The 14,065-nt window shown below is 39.4% G+C and overlaps 1 pseudogene; it reads left to right on the top strand.

The window, feature by feature from the left end:
• Window positions 1–9,366: 9,366 nt before the first annotated feature.
• LOC112871743 (glyceraldehyde-3-phosphate dehydrogenase pseudogene) lies at window positions 9,367–10,571 on the top strand (annotated as a pseudogene).
• The last annotated feature ends 3,494 nt before the right edge of the window (window positions 10,572–14,065 follow it).

Consider the following 14,065-nt stretch of genomic DNA (forward strand, 5'->3'; position numbering starts at 1 on the left):
CATTTCAGTTTCACTTAAAATCTAACCAGATCAGCTACCTCTGGCCCTCATCCTACGGTTCTGGGGACAAAGTGGGTACAGTAAGCCATCACAAAGAGCCCCCAGTAGAGCAGGTCAGTGGAACAAACTCAGCAAAATAGGAGTAGCACAAGCTTACCCTTTAATCCTTCATCATTTTGATAATTCACTTTACCTCAAAACACCAATTTTCACATGGAAAAACTTAGTTACGAAGAGATGCGGATTAAACTCCTGAAGCCCCAGCTTCCTCCAGGATTTCCTAGGAAAACCCATGACTATCCGTGACAACTGTTGTCTAATTCTCGCTCAGCTATTCTTTGGCTCATCAAGTCAAAATATCTTTATTGATAGTAATGTATGTTAGTATATTTATGGAAAAAAGATACGCCTAGGTACATCTTACTGCTAGAGTGGTTAACTGGGTGGAAGCTGGGGCAGGGAGAACTACAATTTTTTATAAATTGCATATTCTTAATTACTAATGAGGGTGAGCATCTTTTCACACATTTACTGACCGTTGGGGTTTTTTGTGAAATGACTGTTCATATCTTTTGTTCACTTTTCTACTGTATTGTTGTTTTTACTTTGTGTCTTGTAGTTGTTTTATACATACATACATACATACATATGTGTATTCTGGCTTCTAATCTTTGACAATGATAAATACTAAAAATATCTTCTCTCAGTCTTTCACAGGTGTTTGGCTTATATTGGCTTTTTCTCTGTGGACTTTTATAATGTTGATATGGAAAAATTTATTCACTTTTACCTTATGATATAAGCTTTTTGTCTTATTTTAAATTTTTTTTAACTTTTATTTATTTTTGAGAGACAGAGAGAGACAGAGCATGAGTGGGGGAGGAGAAGAGAGAGAATGAGATACAGAATCGGAAGCAGGCTCCAGGCTCTGAGCTGTCAGCACACAGCCCGACGAGGGGCCCAAACTCACAAACCATGAGATCATGACCTGAACCAAAGTTGGACGCTTAACCAATTGAGCCATCCAGTTGTCTTATTTAAGAAAAATTTTTTCATTCCAATATAAAGAAGATATACTCATTTAATTTTCATAGTTTTAGAGTGTGTATTATTTTTTCTTTTTTATAGTTGTTGTTTTTAAGTCTTTATTTCATCTGGAGTTTAGTTTTGTTTATGGTGTGAAATAGGGAGCTTATTTTATTTGTTTTCCCATTGTGATGGGAAACCCATAAACCAAATTCTCATATATACATAGATCAGTTTCTTTTCTTTTAAAAAATTTTTTTTAATGTTTATTTATTTGTGAGACAGAGAGACAGAGCATGAGTAGGAGAGGGGCAGAGAAAGAGGGTGACACAGAATCTGAAGCAGGCTCCACGCTCCGAGCTGTCAGCATAAAGCCCGACACGGCATGAACTCACAAACTGTGAGATCATGACCTGAGCCGAAGTCAGATGCTTAACCAACTGAGCCACCCAGGTGCCCCTACAAAGATCAGTTTCTGAGCTCACCGATCTGTTCTTTTTTTCTATTCCTCCTTCAATACCACAGAGTTTTGGGGATTAAAACAGCTCCGTATATCTCTTCATGTCTGATAGGGCAATCACACCACCACTCTTATGTTTTTCTTTTTCAAACTTGACTTAGTATTTTGTGCATGTTATCTATTCCATGTAAATTTTCCAAATGAATCAGTTTTCTGAAAAATCCTGTCAGAGTTTTTATTTGAATTGCTATATTTATATTTATATTGAATTGCTGTATATATAATTACAGGTATATATGTTTATAAATTTGGGGAGACTCAATGTTATAATGTTGAATCTTCTATAGTAGACATTTTCAGGTTTATGGTCATTTAACTTTAAAATAATTTTTTTTCATATTTTAAATATATATAAAAGTAGAGATAATAGTGAAATGAGCCACCATGAAACCATTATCCTGCTTCAAGTTATCAATACATGACCAATCTTGTGTTATTTACACTCACACTACCCAGATTATTTTGAAGTAAATCTCAGATATCATACTATTCCCTTTATAAATATTCCAGTGTGTGTCTCTAAAAGATAAAATATTCTTAAACAAATCTAACTACAAGACCATTATCAGGTCTGAAAGAAATTAACAACAATTTCTTAAAACCACCGATGTCAGCATTCACATTCTCCTGTCTCATACATTTAAAAAAATAACTTGTTTGAATTGAGATCCAAATAAGGTCCCTACGTTACAAAACATTGAGCTATTTTTGTATCATTAAGAATTCATGATTTAACCATATTTTATGTGTTTTGACCCATTACAGTTTTGTTCTCATCAATATCCATATTGTCCCATCTTTGGTCAGTGGGAACTTACTCAAATTGGCTCCTAAGTTCTCGAGTCTCTGTATCTGGCATGACATTAGTACTCTTTAAATAAGTTCTTTTCTTTCTAGTATGATGAACTGTTGTAGGCTTATTTTGAACAATTCCTGCCTCAGACCTGGAATCAGCCATTTCTCCAAGGAGATCTGATTCTTTTTAGTGGAAATGATGTTTACATACCAAAATCTAAGCAGTAGGAGTGTCACTGATACCAGATTGACCATTGTTTCTAAGCCTTTCCATAGACAGAGCTAGGGGATTTGATTTATATATAATTTTATAATATATTCTATATAAAATTATTATATATATTCTATATAATTATTATATAAATAGATTAAATAAATCCCAAGCTCACACTGAAACTTCAGACCCAAATTGAAGGCTATGGAGTTTTTACCTTAACTTCACCAATCTTTCATCTGTACCTCTTTCAAACATGCTGAAAATTTCAGTTCTCTAAAACATCAACATAAGTACTCAGTTTATCCCATGATATTCCATAATAATAATATCAAGTCTACCACCAGTAAGATTATTACTGAGAATAATTTTGGGATTTTAGAGGGGGGGGAGACAGATTCCCCACCCCCACCCTCTTCAGCCATATTCTGCTAAGGATGTAAGTCACCTGGAATAGTTTCCTGTATGGTTATGCCACCACCTGTATAACCATTTGTTCATTTGTTTCATTTCACTTCTTCTTCTTCCTTTTTTTTTTTTTTTTTAATTTGAGAGGGTGTGTGTGTGTGTGTGTGTGTGTGTGTGTGTGTGTGTGAGCAGGGGAGAGGGGCAGAGGGAGAGAGAGAGAGAGAGAGAGAGAGAGAGAGAATCCCAAATGGGGCTCAACCCTACAACCCTGGGATCATGACCCAAGCTGAAATCAAGAGTCAGACACTGAACCAACTAAGCCACCCAGGCACCCCTCATATTACTTCTAATTTTTAGAGACACTTTTTAGAATTTATGCAATTTTGTTTTATAATTATGTAAAACATTTATAGGGATGCAAAGCCAAATTAGCAAAATGAAGTATATTCAAAGAAGTCTAGCTTGTAGATCTGTCCTCTCGATATTATTCCCTTCCTCCTTTGATAATAGGTACCCATTTAAACAATTTATGGTTTGTCTTCCCATTTTAAAAAATAAGAAAATATGCAAATGTATTAGTATCACTTCTTTCTCCACCTTGCTTGTTTCCACTTGTGTTAAGAAATTTTTTCAATACTTAGAAATAGGCAAAAGAGATTACTTGGCATACTTTCAGTGGAGTCTGGGCATTGGCTAGTAGACTCTGAGGCAGGGAGGCAGGCTGATCTGATTCTACGAGGGTGCACAACTTTGATGGACTTTATATCAACCAGGCTATTTTATAACTCTGTAGAGAAAGGTAGGTTATAAAAAATGAGTATCTATGGAGATGATTCTTGTACATAAAAATGCAAATGAATTTTCTCTAGTAGATTCTACTGAATAGAGAATGTAAATAGCCGTCACTTCAGTTCTTACTTGAACCAGTTTTAATATCTTTCTGATCCCTTACCAGCTGATGAGTTGAATAAAATATTGACCCATGTTCTTTTTATATTTGTACAAGTCATATTCTCATATTTTTGGAAACTATACTTAAGCAATTAATCCTGAAAACAACTCCACAGTAGTATATATAGTCCTCATTTATTTTTATGGCCATCTTTTGAACAATCTCGTCAGGTTTGGAGAATTTCTCTCATTATAAATTTTGCTTCTCCAAATTAGAAGCCAAAATTTTGTCTCCAAGCCTGCATTGCGGTTAAGGCACAGAAAAGTGACCTAGTCTTTGCCAATCAGACACACTCGTGTAAGACATCGTTTCAGGATGGGAATGGGATGAACCAGGCCTTGTAGAATCTGCCTTCCGAGGAGGATGATAGAGGAGATGTTCCACAGTGGCTGCACCGTACCCGTGCATCTGGTCTCCAGTGTCACCTGCATGAGTGTTCACGTCAAGCATTGTGTCTGTTCAGTAGCATTATAGGATGAGCAGCATTCTCTGTGTGGTTTGGGATTTTAGAGGGGGGACATAATCTCCAAGCCTTTCTGGCCTTTACAGAGATTTTGTGAGCTTCTTATAATTAAAAAAAAAAAAAGTTTTTTAATGTTTCTTTACTTTTGAGAGAGAGAGAGAAGAGAACGAGTGGGGGAGGGGCAGAGAAAGACAGAGATACAGAATCCGAAGCAGGCTCCAGGCTCTGAGCTGGCAGCACAGAGCCTGATGGGGGGCCCGAACTCACAAACCGTAAGATCATGACCTGAGCCAAAGTCGGACACTCAACCAACGGAGCCACCCAGGCGCACCTATAATTTTTTTAAAGTAAGCTTTACACCCAATGTGGGGTTTGAACTCAAGACCCTAAGATCAAGAGTCACAAGCTCTACAAACTGAGCCAGCCAGGCATCCCTATTATTTTAAAATAAATTGTAGCACCCAGATAGATGAACCCAATGATGACATCCACAGAGAGTGTAGTTTGGAGAAACAAGCGATGAGACTCAGCAGGTAGATTGGAAAGGTGTTGTTCCCAGGAACAGAAGAAACTCCAGAAGAAAGCTATTTGGGGACTCTCAATTACCTCAGATTGTCTTTTTCTCTGTCCTTTTTTATACATCTGATATCATATCTAATTTTTTGCTTTTAGCCTTGGTGCCTTTATATGTATTTATACCTCCTGGTATAACTTCCTTAGTGAGGAAATATACATAAAAACAAATTTCTTTCAACAAAATGAAAAAATGTAGACAACTGTTTTTAGAAGGGTCTTTTTTTTTTTTTTTTTGTCATTATTTCTCTGCCTGACTGAGTCTATAAACCTACACTCAGTACAGAGCATGGATGTAGTCATTGGGCAAAAGATAGGTATTTTCTGCCTTCATTCCTGGACATGGCCTAACTGGGACTTAAGCGAGACTTGTCCAAGATTACTGTGGAAGTGACTGGTAGATCTGGGACTCAAAGTCCACACTCTTTTTACTGCCCCTCGCTGCCTGGATTGAGGATTCTATATTGCAGTGGGCTGGTCTCCCCAGCTTCTAAAACTGTGATAAATAAATTCTGTTGTTTATAAAGTACCCAGTTTAGGTATTTTGTTATAGAAACCTGAACGAACTAAGACATCTATCCTCACACATGAACCTCATACTTAAAACAACTAGTTTTCTTAATGTTTCCAGAACATCTGTGCTTACCACCCTCTGCAGTTCACGCTTTCTGTCTATAACAGCCCAGCTGACATTTGTTGGGTGCCAATTATATGTCGATGGATGTGCTATGCTCTTCGTACATTATTATTCAGTATATGTGTTGCTGAAGCGAGCACTCCATGTTTTATTATTCAATCTTTACAACACAATGAATTAGATACAATTGTCATCCTCATTTTACAGGGGAGAAATTGAAGTTCTGAGAGGTTATAAAACTTGTTCAAGAGGACAGAACTGGTTCCTGACCTGGGACTGAACCCAGTTAGCATAGTAGTGTTTTTCCCAACAGTATTATTTTTGCCTCCTACTGTCTGGAATTTCCTTCTCTTCACTTCTGCCTCTTGAAATCCTGTTGTTCCTTCAGGGCCCATTTAAGAATACACCCCTTTAAAAGCAAAAAATAAAGGGGCGCCTGGGTGGCGCAGTCGGTTGGCGTCCGACTTCAGCCAGGTCACGATCGCGCGGTCCGTGAGTTCGAGCCCCGCGTCGGGCTCTGGGCTGATGGCTCGGAGCCTGGAGCCTGTTTCCGATTCTGTGTCTCCCTCTCTCTCTGCCCCTCCCCCGTTCATGCTCTGTCTCTCTCTGTCCCAAAAATAAATAAACGTTGAAAAAAAAAATTAAAAAAAAAAATAAAAGCAAAAAATAAAATAAAATAAAATAAAGCGGGGGGAGGGGCACCTGGGTGGCTCAGTTGGTTAAGCATCAGACTTCAGCTCAGGTCATGATCTCATAGTCCATGCTGACAGCTCGGAGCCTGGAGTCTGCTTTGGATTCTGTGTCTCCCTCTCTCTCTGCCCCTCCCCTGCTCATGCTCTGTCTCTCTCTGTCTCAAAAATAAATAAAAACATTAAAAAAAATTTTTTAAGCAAAAAAAAAAAAAAAACCCCTTTCTTTATCCCCAACTTGATATCTTTTTTTTTTTTAAATCTCTACAGTGCCTCGAGACTCTTTGAGAATCTCATAGATGCTGAGAACAGAAAAATCACCCTTTTAATTTTCTTTTTACATTTATTTATTTCTGAGAGACAGAGACAGAGCACGAGCAGCGGAGGGGCAGAGAGAGAGAGGGAGACACAAAATCAGAAGCAGGCTCCAGCTCTGAGCTGTCAGCACAGAGCCCGATGCGGGGCTCGAACCCATGAGAACCGTGAGATCATGACCTGAGCTGAAGTCGGATGTTCAACCGACTGAGCCACCCAGGTGCCCCCATCCTTTTAATTTTCTACTTAGTATTACAATTATTTATGTCTTTGCCATACAGATTAGCTTCTTGAGCGCAGGAGTTGTGTACATCGTATTCATTTTTGTGTCCTCCACAGTATGTAAGGCAATGATGTAGTAGGTACTCAGTAAGTATTTACTGACGTGATGTAAATTATTTCAACAGCCTTCAATCTAGTCTACACTGTACTTCTAAGACACATTTTTGTCGTGCCATTTTTTGCCAATCCAATGCTTTCTGTGGTGTGCTGCGTTTCCTCATAATCTGGCCCATACTTGAGCATTTTACTCAGTTTAGAACAGATTTTTAACACTCAACCTCTGCTCTGGTCAGGCTGGTCTTGTGGGCCTCCCACATTGTGTGGTCATTCGTGTTGTCTTGTCTTGACTTCTCTTGTCTTGTAAGACGTACTGCAAGCACTGCCTTTCCATGGAGCCTTCTCTAACTAGCCCACTCATCTTTTCTACATACTTTTATGACATTTGCAAATTATACCCCAGAGTTTGAACTTATTCCATATTTTATTACATAAGATTGTTTTCATTTTATTTCTTTAATGTTTGTTTATTTTTTGAGAGGAGAGAGAGAGAGAGTGAGAGAGAGCAGGGGAGGGACAGAGAAAGACGGAGACACAGAATCCGAAGCAGGCTCCCAGCTCTGAGCTATCAGTTCAAAGCCAGACGCGGGGCTCGAACTCACGAACCCTGAGATCATGACCTGAGCCCAAGTCAGATGCTTAACCGACTGAGCCACCCAGGCAGTTTTATCTCACCAGCTAACTTGAGAATACAGAATCCTATCTTACTCATCTTTGTATTGTTCTGTGGCTTAACACATATGTAGGCCATAACTGAGGAATATTTGTTGGATTGATTCTCCTAATTATAATTTTCTACATGTTTTATCTTCACTTCTGATTCATAACCCATTTGGCAGTGGTTTCTAAGGCCTTTTTTCTTTCTTTCTTTTTTTTTTCCCTCCCCCCTGAGGCTTTTAGTCTCAAGTTTCTCTGCAGATTTTGTTTTCCTGGTATGTATAAGTCTACAAAAATGTATAGTATTTAAATACATTAAGGGAGCATGTCATTACCTGGTCTACCCCATGTACACGTAATCCATTTTATAGAAGTAAAATCTGGGGCGCCTGCGTGGCTCAGTCGGTTGAGCGTCCGACTTCGGCTCAGGTCATGATCTCACGGTCCATGAGTTTGAGCCCTGTGTCAGGCTCTGTGCTGACAGCTCAGAGCCTGGAGCCTGTTTCAGATTCTGTGTCTCCTTCTCTTTCTGACCCTCTCCCATTTGTGCTCTGTCTCTCTCTGTCTCAAAAATAAACGTTAAAAAAATTTTTAAAAAAAAATTATAAAAGCAAAATCATCCTGCAACACTCTAACGCTGTAAACTGGGTTTTTGTATGGTAGGTTTCTTTGAAATGGGCCACCCTGGCAGTTGCAAGTTTGCCACAGATGATCCCCGACTTACAATTTTTCAACTTTATGATGGTACAAAAGTGATACACATTCAGTAGAAACCTTACTTCAGATTTTGAATTTTGATGTTTCCCTAGGCTGGTGAAGTGTGGTACGATACTCCATCCACATCATCTGCAGCAGGGCATCAGCCACATAGTCACGAGGGTAAACCACCAGGGCACTTATAATTGTACCCACACAACCATTCCATTTCTCGCTTTCAGTACAGTATTCATCGGCTATTCAACACTTTATTACATTAGACATTAGATGAGGTCACATTCAACACTTTATTATACAATAGGCTTTGTGTGTGTTAGAGGATGTTACCCAGTTGTAGGCTGATATAAGTGTTCTGAGTGTGTTTAAGGTAGACAAGGCTAAGCTATGGTGTTTAGTAGGTTTGGTGTATCAAATGCATTTTCAACTATAATAGTTTCAATTTATGATGGGTTTGTGTGGTTGTAACTCCATCATATGTTGAAGAAGATCTATAGAGAGATTAAAAACAAAGAAATCTGCTATAGTACTAAATTTTATGTAGAATGCTGCTTCCTTTCCATCACAGATGAAGAAACATCGCCTGAATGATATGGAAAAGGGAAATGAAAGCAGAATAAGGAAGCTTAGTGCCTTCTCCAGGTTTTAAAGTCACCCTCTCTTAGCCTTATGTACCCTCAACGTTAGCTGCTTCACGTTTCTCTGAGGAACTTCTTGTTTAGTCTTAAAGAAAAAGGCTCTGAATTTTAGGATGATACTGATGTTAGTTTTATTCTCTGTTAATTTACCCAAGTGATTAACTTTGTGCTCGGGGTTTAGTAACAAATAACATTATTTCCATAGTTGAAATAGCTCACTTATGACTGACCCTTCTGCCCAAGAAATACACAAAAATGAGATGAAGAATACCCTGAATAGAATATAGGAGACTAGAAAATTAATTACCTTTGTGCTAAAATTATCCAGTTTACACTTTGAGGAAAGAAAACAGGACTCTCTACTCCTCCCCATTCTACAGACAGCTACATCTTCTGGTGCAGTGCCAGCCGTGTCCCGAAGACACGATGGTAAAGGTCGGAGTAAATGGATTTGGCTATATGGGCACCTGGTCAACAGGGCTGCTTTCAACATCAGTGACCTCTCCATTGACCTCAACTGCATGGTCTACATGCTCCAGTATGATTCCACCCACAGCTAATGCAGTTCTGTTATTTCTATCAAGCTCACCCATGACTGATTCAATGGCACATTCAAGGCTGAGAACAGGAAACTTGTCGTCAATGGAAAACCCATCATCTCCATCTTCCAGGACCGAGATCCTGACAACATCAAATGGAGTGATGCTGGTGCTATGTTGTGGAGTCCACTGGGGTCTTCATCACCATGGAGAAGGCTTGGGCTCACTTGAAGGGTGAGGCCAAGAGGGTCATCATCTCTGTACCTTAGCTGATACCCCCGTGTTTGTGATAGGCATGAACCATGAGAAGTATGACAACTCTCTCAAGATTGTCAGCAATGCCTCTTGCACCACCAGCTGCTTGGCCCCACTGGCCAAGGTGTTCCATGACAATTTTGGCATCATGGAGGGGCTCATGGCCACAGTCCATGCCATTCTGCCACCCAGAAGACCATGGGTGGCCTCTCTGGGAAGCTGTGGTGTGATGGCCGAAGGGCTGCCCAGAACATTATCCTTCTACTGGTGCCGCCAGGCTGTGGGCAAGGTCAGCCCCGAGCTGAATGAGCTCACTGGCATAGCCTTCCATGTCCTCACCCCCAATGTCATGGATCTGACTTGCCACCTGGAGGAAGATGCCATATACGATGACATCAAGAAGGTGGTGAAGCAGGTATCAGAGGGCCCCCTCAAGGGCATCCTGGGCTACACTGAGGACCAGGTTGTCTCCTGTGACTTTAACAGAGACATTCACTCTTCCACCTTTGATGCTGGGGCTGGCGTCGCTCTCAGTGACCACTTTGACCACTTTGTCAACCTCATTTCCTGGTATGACAATGAATTTGGCTACAGCACCTGGGTGGTGGACCTTATGGTATATATGGCCTCCAAGGAGTAACAGCCCCCGGCTGCCAGCCTCAGCAAGAGCAAGATGAAGTGAGAGGCCCTCAGCTGTTGGGGAGTTCTTCCCCAAATCATCCCCCAACACACTGAGAATCTCCCAATCTCCACACCATTTCCATCCCAGATCCCCTGAAGAAGGAGAGGGGTTTGGGGAGTCATGCCTTGTCATGGACCATCAATAAAGTATACTGTACCCAGCCCCCCTCAAAAGAGAATATGGGGAATAATTGGGGATAATAGGAATGTTCTAAATTAAAAATACACATTATTTCTAATACTTTCTGTATAGATTATCTGGTGCATTTTTCACTAGAAATACTTGATCCCAGTGGACATGCCCCTTTATCCTGGGTGTTTCTTTCTATTACTTGGCAATGTTTGCTCTAAGGAGGAAGTTTAGTTTTACCAAGAGATAAATTAAGACATAACTAAGGAGTACTTGGGGTACCAAAGATAAGACCCTTCCCACAAGTATATAATGACTGTGATACACTTGGTGTGTTAACAATCAATTGCAAGGTAAGTCACAATAAATTTGTTAGTAGTAATAAAGTACTGAAATTTGCAAGTGATATATCTAAGAATTAATTGGAGCAGATTCAGGTTATCTCTATAATAACATCACTTTGATATGTGTGCATTTCAATATGCCTTCTGGGAGAGGAAGGGGGGAAATTTTATAGATAGCTATCAGAGACTGGCATTATGCTGTGAATGTATCATGGAAATATGTCATAAATGTGAACATCTGTCTTCTCTGCAATAGTGAAGAAAAGTTGAAAACACCTGACCCAAAGAATGTCTGACAATGTAAATTATTTTTGTCACTTAGTTTCCATTTCCCCTTCTAATGGCAATAGAAGGGGATCTTAAAATGGGGACCATCCCCCAAAACACACACACTCCTGGGCTTGAGATAGAAGCAACTTCACCCCTAGTTCCAGGAATAGGTGTAGGCTCCAACATTAGCCTCTCAAAGCTTTGCATCCCTTTGGCTATAGTGACTAGGAAAAATTTTTTTTCTTTTCTTTGGCTGTGATAACTAGCAGAAAGCATTGAACCTTTTATGGGAACTATATTTCCAAAGAAACCCCAAACCTAACAGTCTGTTTCTTTTCTAGGCTCACAGCTAAAGTTGAGTAGTCTCCAAAAAGGGCATTTTCCTTATGCCCACCTCTGGCATAGCCATGGAGAATAAGGACCAGAAAGATCATCTAGTAGGAAGAGCCAGAGGTCATGGTGGACAATAAGGAAGATCTTTACAGAGAACAGACCTAGAGGTTCCCAGTTGGCTGGCCAAGAAACTCACTTTACCAACAAGGAGACTCTTCTATATTCCTGCCGATCAGGATATAATAGATGCTGTAGAAAAATGACAGCTGTGTGCTATTTTCCATACATTCACCCCTTTCCAGAGGTAGGCTTTTCATATAGTTACCCTGTTTCTTCTTTATCTTAAAGCTATATTAGATATCAGATACATTTTAGGTTGCCAGGCCTCAAGGGGCCATTTCCAAATTGACGAAGAAGACTATGTGTATATATCAGCCAAAAATCCTGGTCTTAGAGCTGAACACAATAACCAGGTAAAGACCTGGGTTTTTTCACCAGGGAGGGGGTATTGGTAAGTAGTCTTTCATGTAGGCATGAACAGTTCTTTTTAATTTATTTTTATTTATTTTTTTAATGTTTATTCAGTTTTGAGGGACAGAGTGTGAGCAGGGGAGGAACAGAGAGAGGGAGACACAGAATCTGAAGCAGGCTCCAGGCTCTGAGCTGTCAGCACAGAGCCCAATGCAGGGCTTGAACTCACGGACCTGACTCATGAGATCATGACCTGAGCCGAAGTCAGATGCTTAACTGCCCCAATAGTAACATCATTTTTAAACATTTAAAATTGGAAGGTACTAAACTGCCTGTCAAAAGTAAAGTGGATACAAAAATAGCAGTATATTTTCCCAGAGACTCTAGTGCTACTACAAGAATGAACTATGCCTTCAGAAAATAAACGAATCTCGCAAACACAATTTTGATGAAAAGAATCCAAGCAACAAAGAATTCCTACTGTATGATTCCCTTTATGTAAATTTTTTTAATGTTTATTTTTGAGAGGGGGAGAGAGAGAGAGAGAGAGAGATCCAGGCAGGGGCAGAGAGAGAGAATTTCAAGCAAGTTTCACACTGTCAGTGCAGAGCCCAATGTGGGGCTTGAACTCATTAACCGTAAGATCAGACCTGGGCTGAAACCAAGAGTCAGATGCTCAAGCAGCTGAGCCACCCACACACCCCAGATCACATGGTAATTCTATGTTTAATTTTTTGAGGAACTATCAAACTGTTTACACAGCAGTTTCACCATTTTACATTCCCAGCAGCAATATTTCAAGAGTTACAACTTCTCTACACCCTTGCCACACTTAATATTTTCTGCTTTTTTGTAATAGCCATCCTGATGGGTGTGAAGTGACATCTCATTATGGTTTTGATCTGCACTTCCTTAATAACCAGTAAAGAGCATATTTTCATATATTTAACAATCATCTGAATATTTTCTTTGGAGAAATGTCTGTTTAGTCCTTTGCCCAGTTTTACACTGGGTTGTTTTGTTGTTGAGTTGCAGGTGTTCTTTGTATATTCTGGATAGCAATTGCTTATTAGATATATGATTTGGAAATATTTTCTCCCATTCTCTAGGTTGTCTTTCACTCATTTGAGTGACACTTTGATGCAGTTCTTAGTGTTGATGAAATCCATTTATCTGTTTTTTTCTTTTGTTGCTTGTACTTGTAGTGTCATGTCTAAGAAAAGCCAAGAATATTTATCCCTATATATTTTCTAAGAGTTTTATGGTTTTAGCTCTTACATTTGGATTTTTAAACCATTTTGAATTAATTTTGTATATGGTGTGAAGTAGCATTTCAGCTTTATTCTTTTATATGAGGTTATTCATTTGCCCTGGCACCATTTGTTGAAAAGACTATTCTTTCACCATTGATTTATCTTGGTACCCCTGTTGAAATTCAGTTGAACATACATGAGCTTATTTCTGTTTTTAATCCTATTCCATTGATCTATATCCTCATGCCAGTAATACACTGTCTTCATTCCTGTTGGTTTGTAGTAACTTTTGAAACTGGCAAGTGTGAGTCCTCCAACTTTGTTTTTTCAAGACTGTCTTAGCTATTCTTGGTCCCTTGAATGTTCATATGATTTTAGTGTCAGCTTGTTAATTTCTACAAAGAAGCAGCCCTGGGATTTGATAGGAATTGTTTTGAATCTATAGATCAATTTGGGGAATACAGCCATCTTAATGATATTACCTTCCAATCCATGAACATGGGATGTCTTTCCATTTATTTGGGTTTTCTGAATTTCTTTCACCAGTGTTTTGTAGTTTTAAGAGGATAAATATTACACTTTAGTTAGATTTGTTCCTAAGTATTTTATTCTTTTTGATGCTATTATAAATGACATTTTTAAAAATTATTATTTTAGAGAGAGAGTGCACAAGCAGGGGAAAAGGGACAGAGGGAGAGAGGGAGAGAATCTTTTATTTTATTTTGAGAGAGAATGAGCAGGGCGGGGGGCAGAGAGAGAGAGGGAGACAGAGGAACGAAGCAGGATCCTTGCTGAGACCAGGGAGCCTGATGAGGGACTTGAACTCACAAGCTGCGAGATCGTGACCTG

This window comes from Puma concolor, chromosome C1 (genome assembly GCF_028749965.1).
Source record: "Puma concolor isolate L17-30 chromosome C1, mPumCon1.1.hap2, whole genome shotgun sequence".
Lineage (NCBI taxonomy): Eukaryota > Metazoa > Chordata > Mammalia > Carnivora > Felidae > Puma > Puma concolor.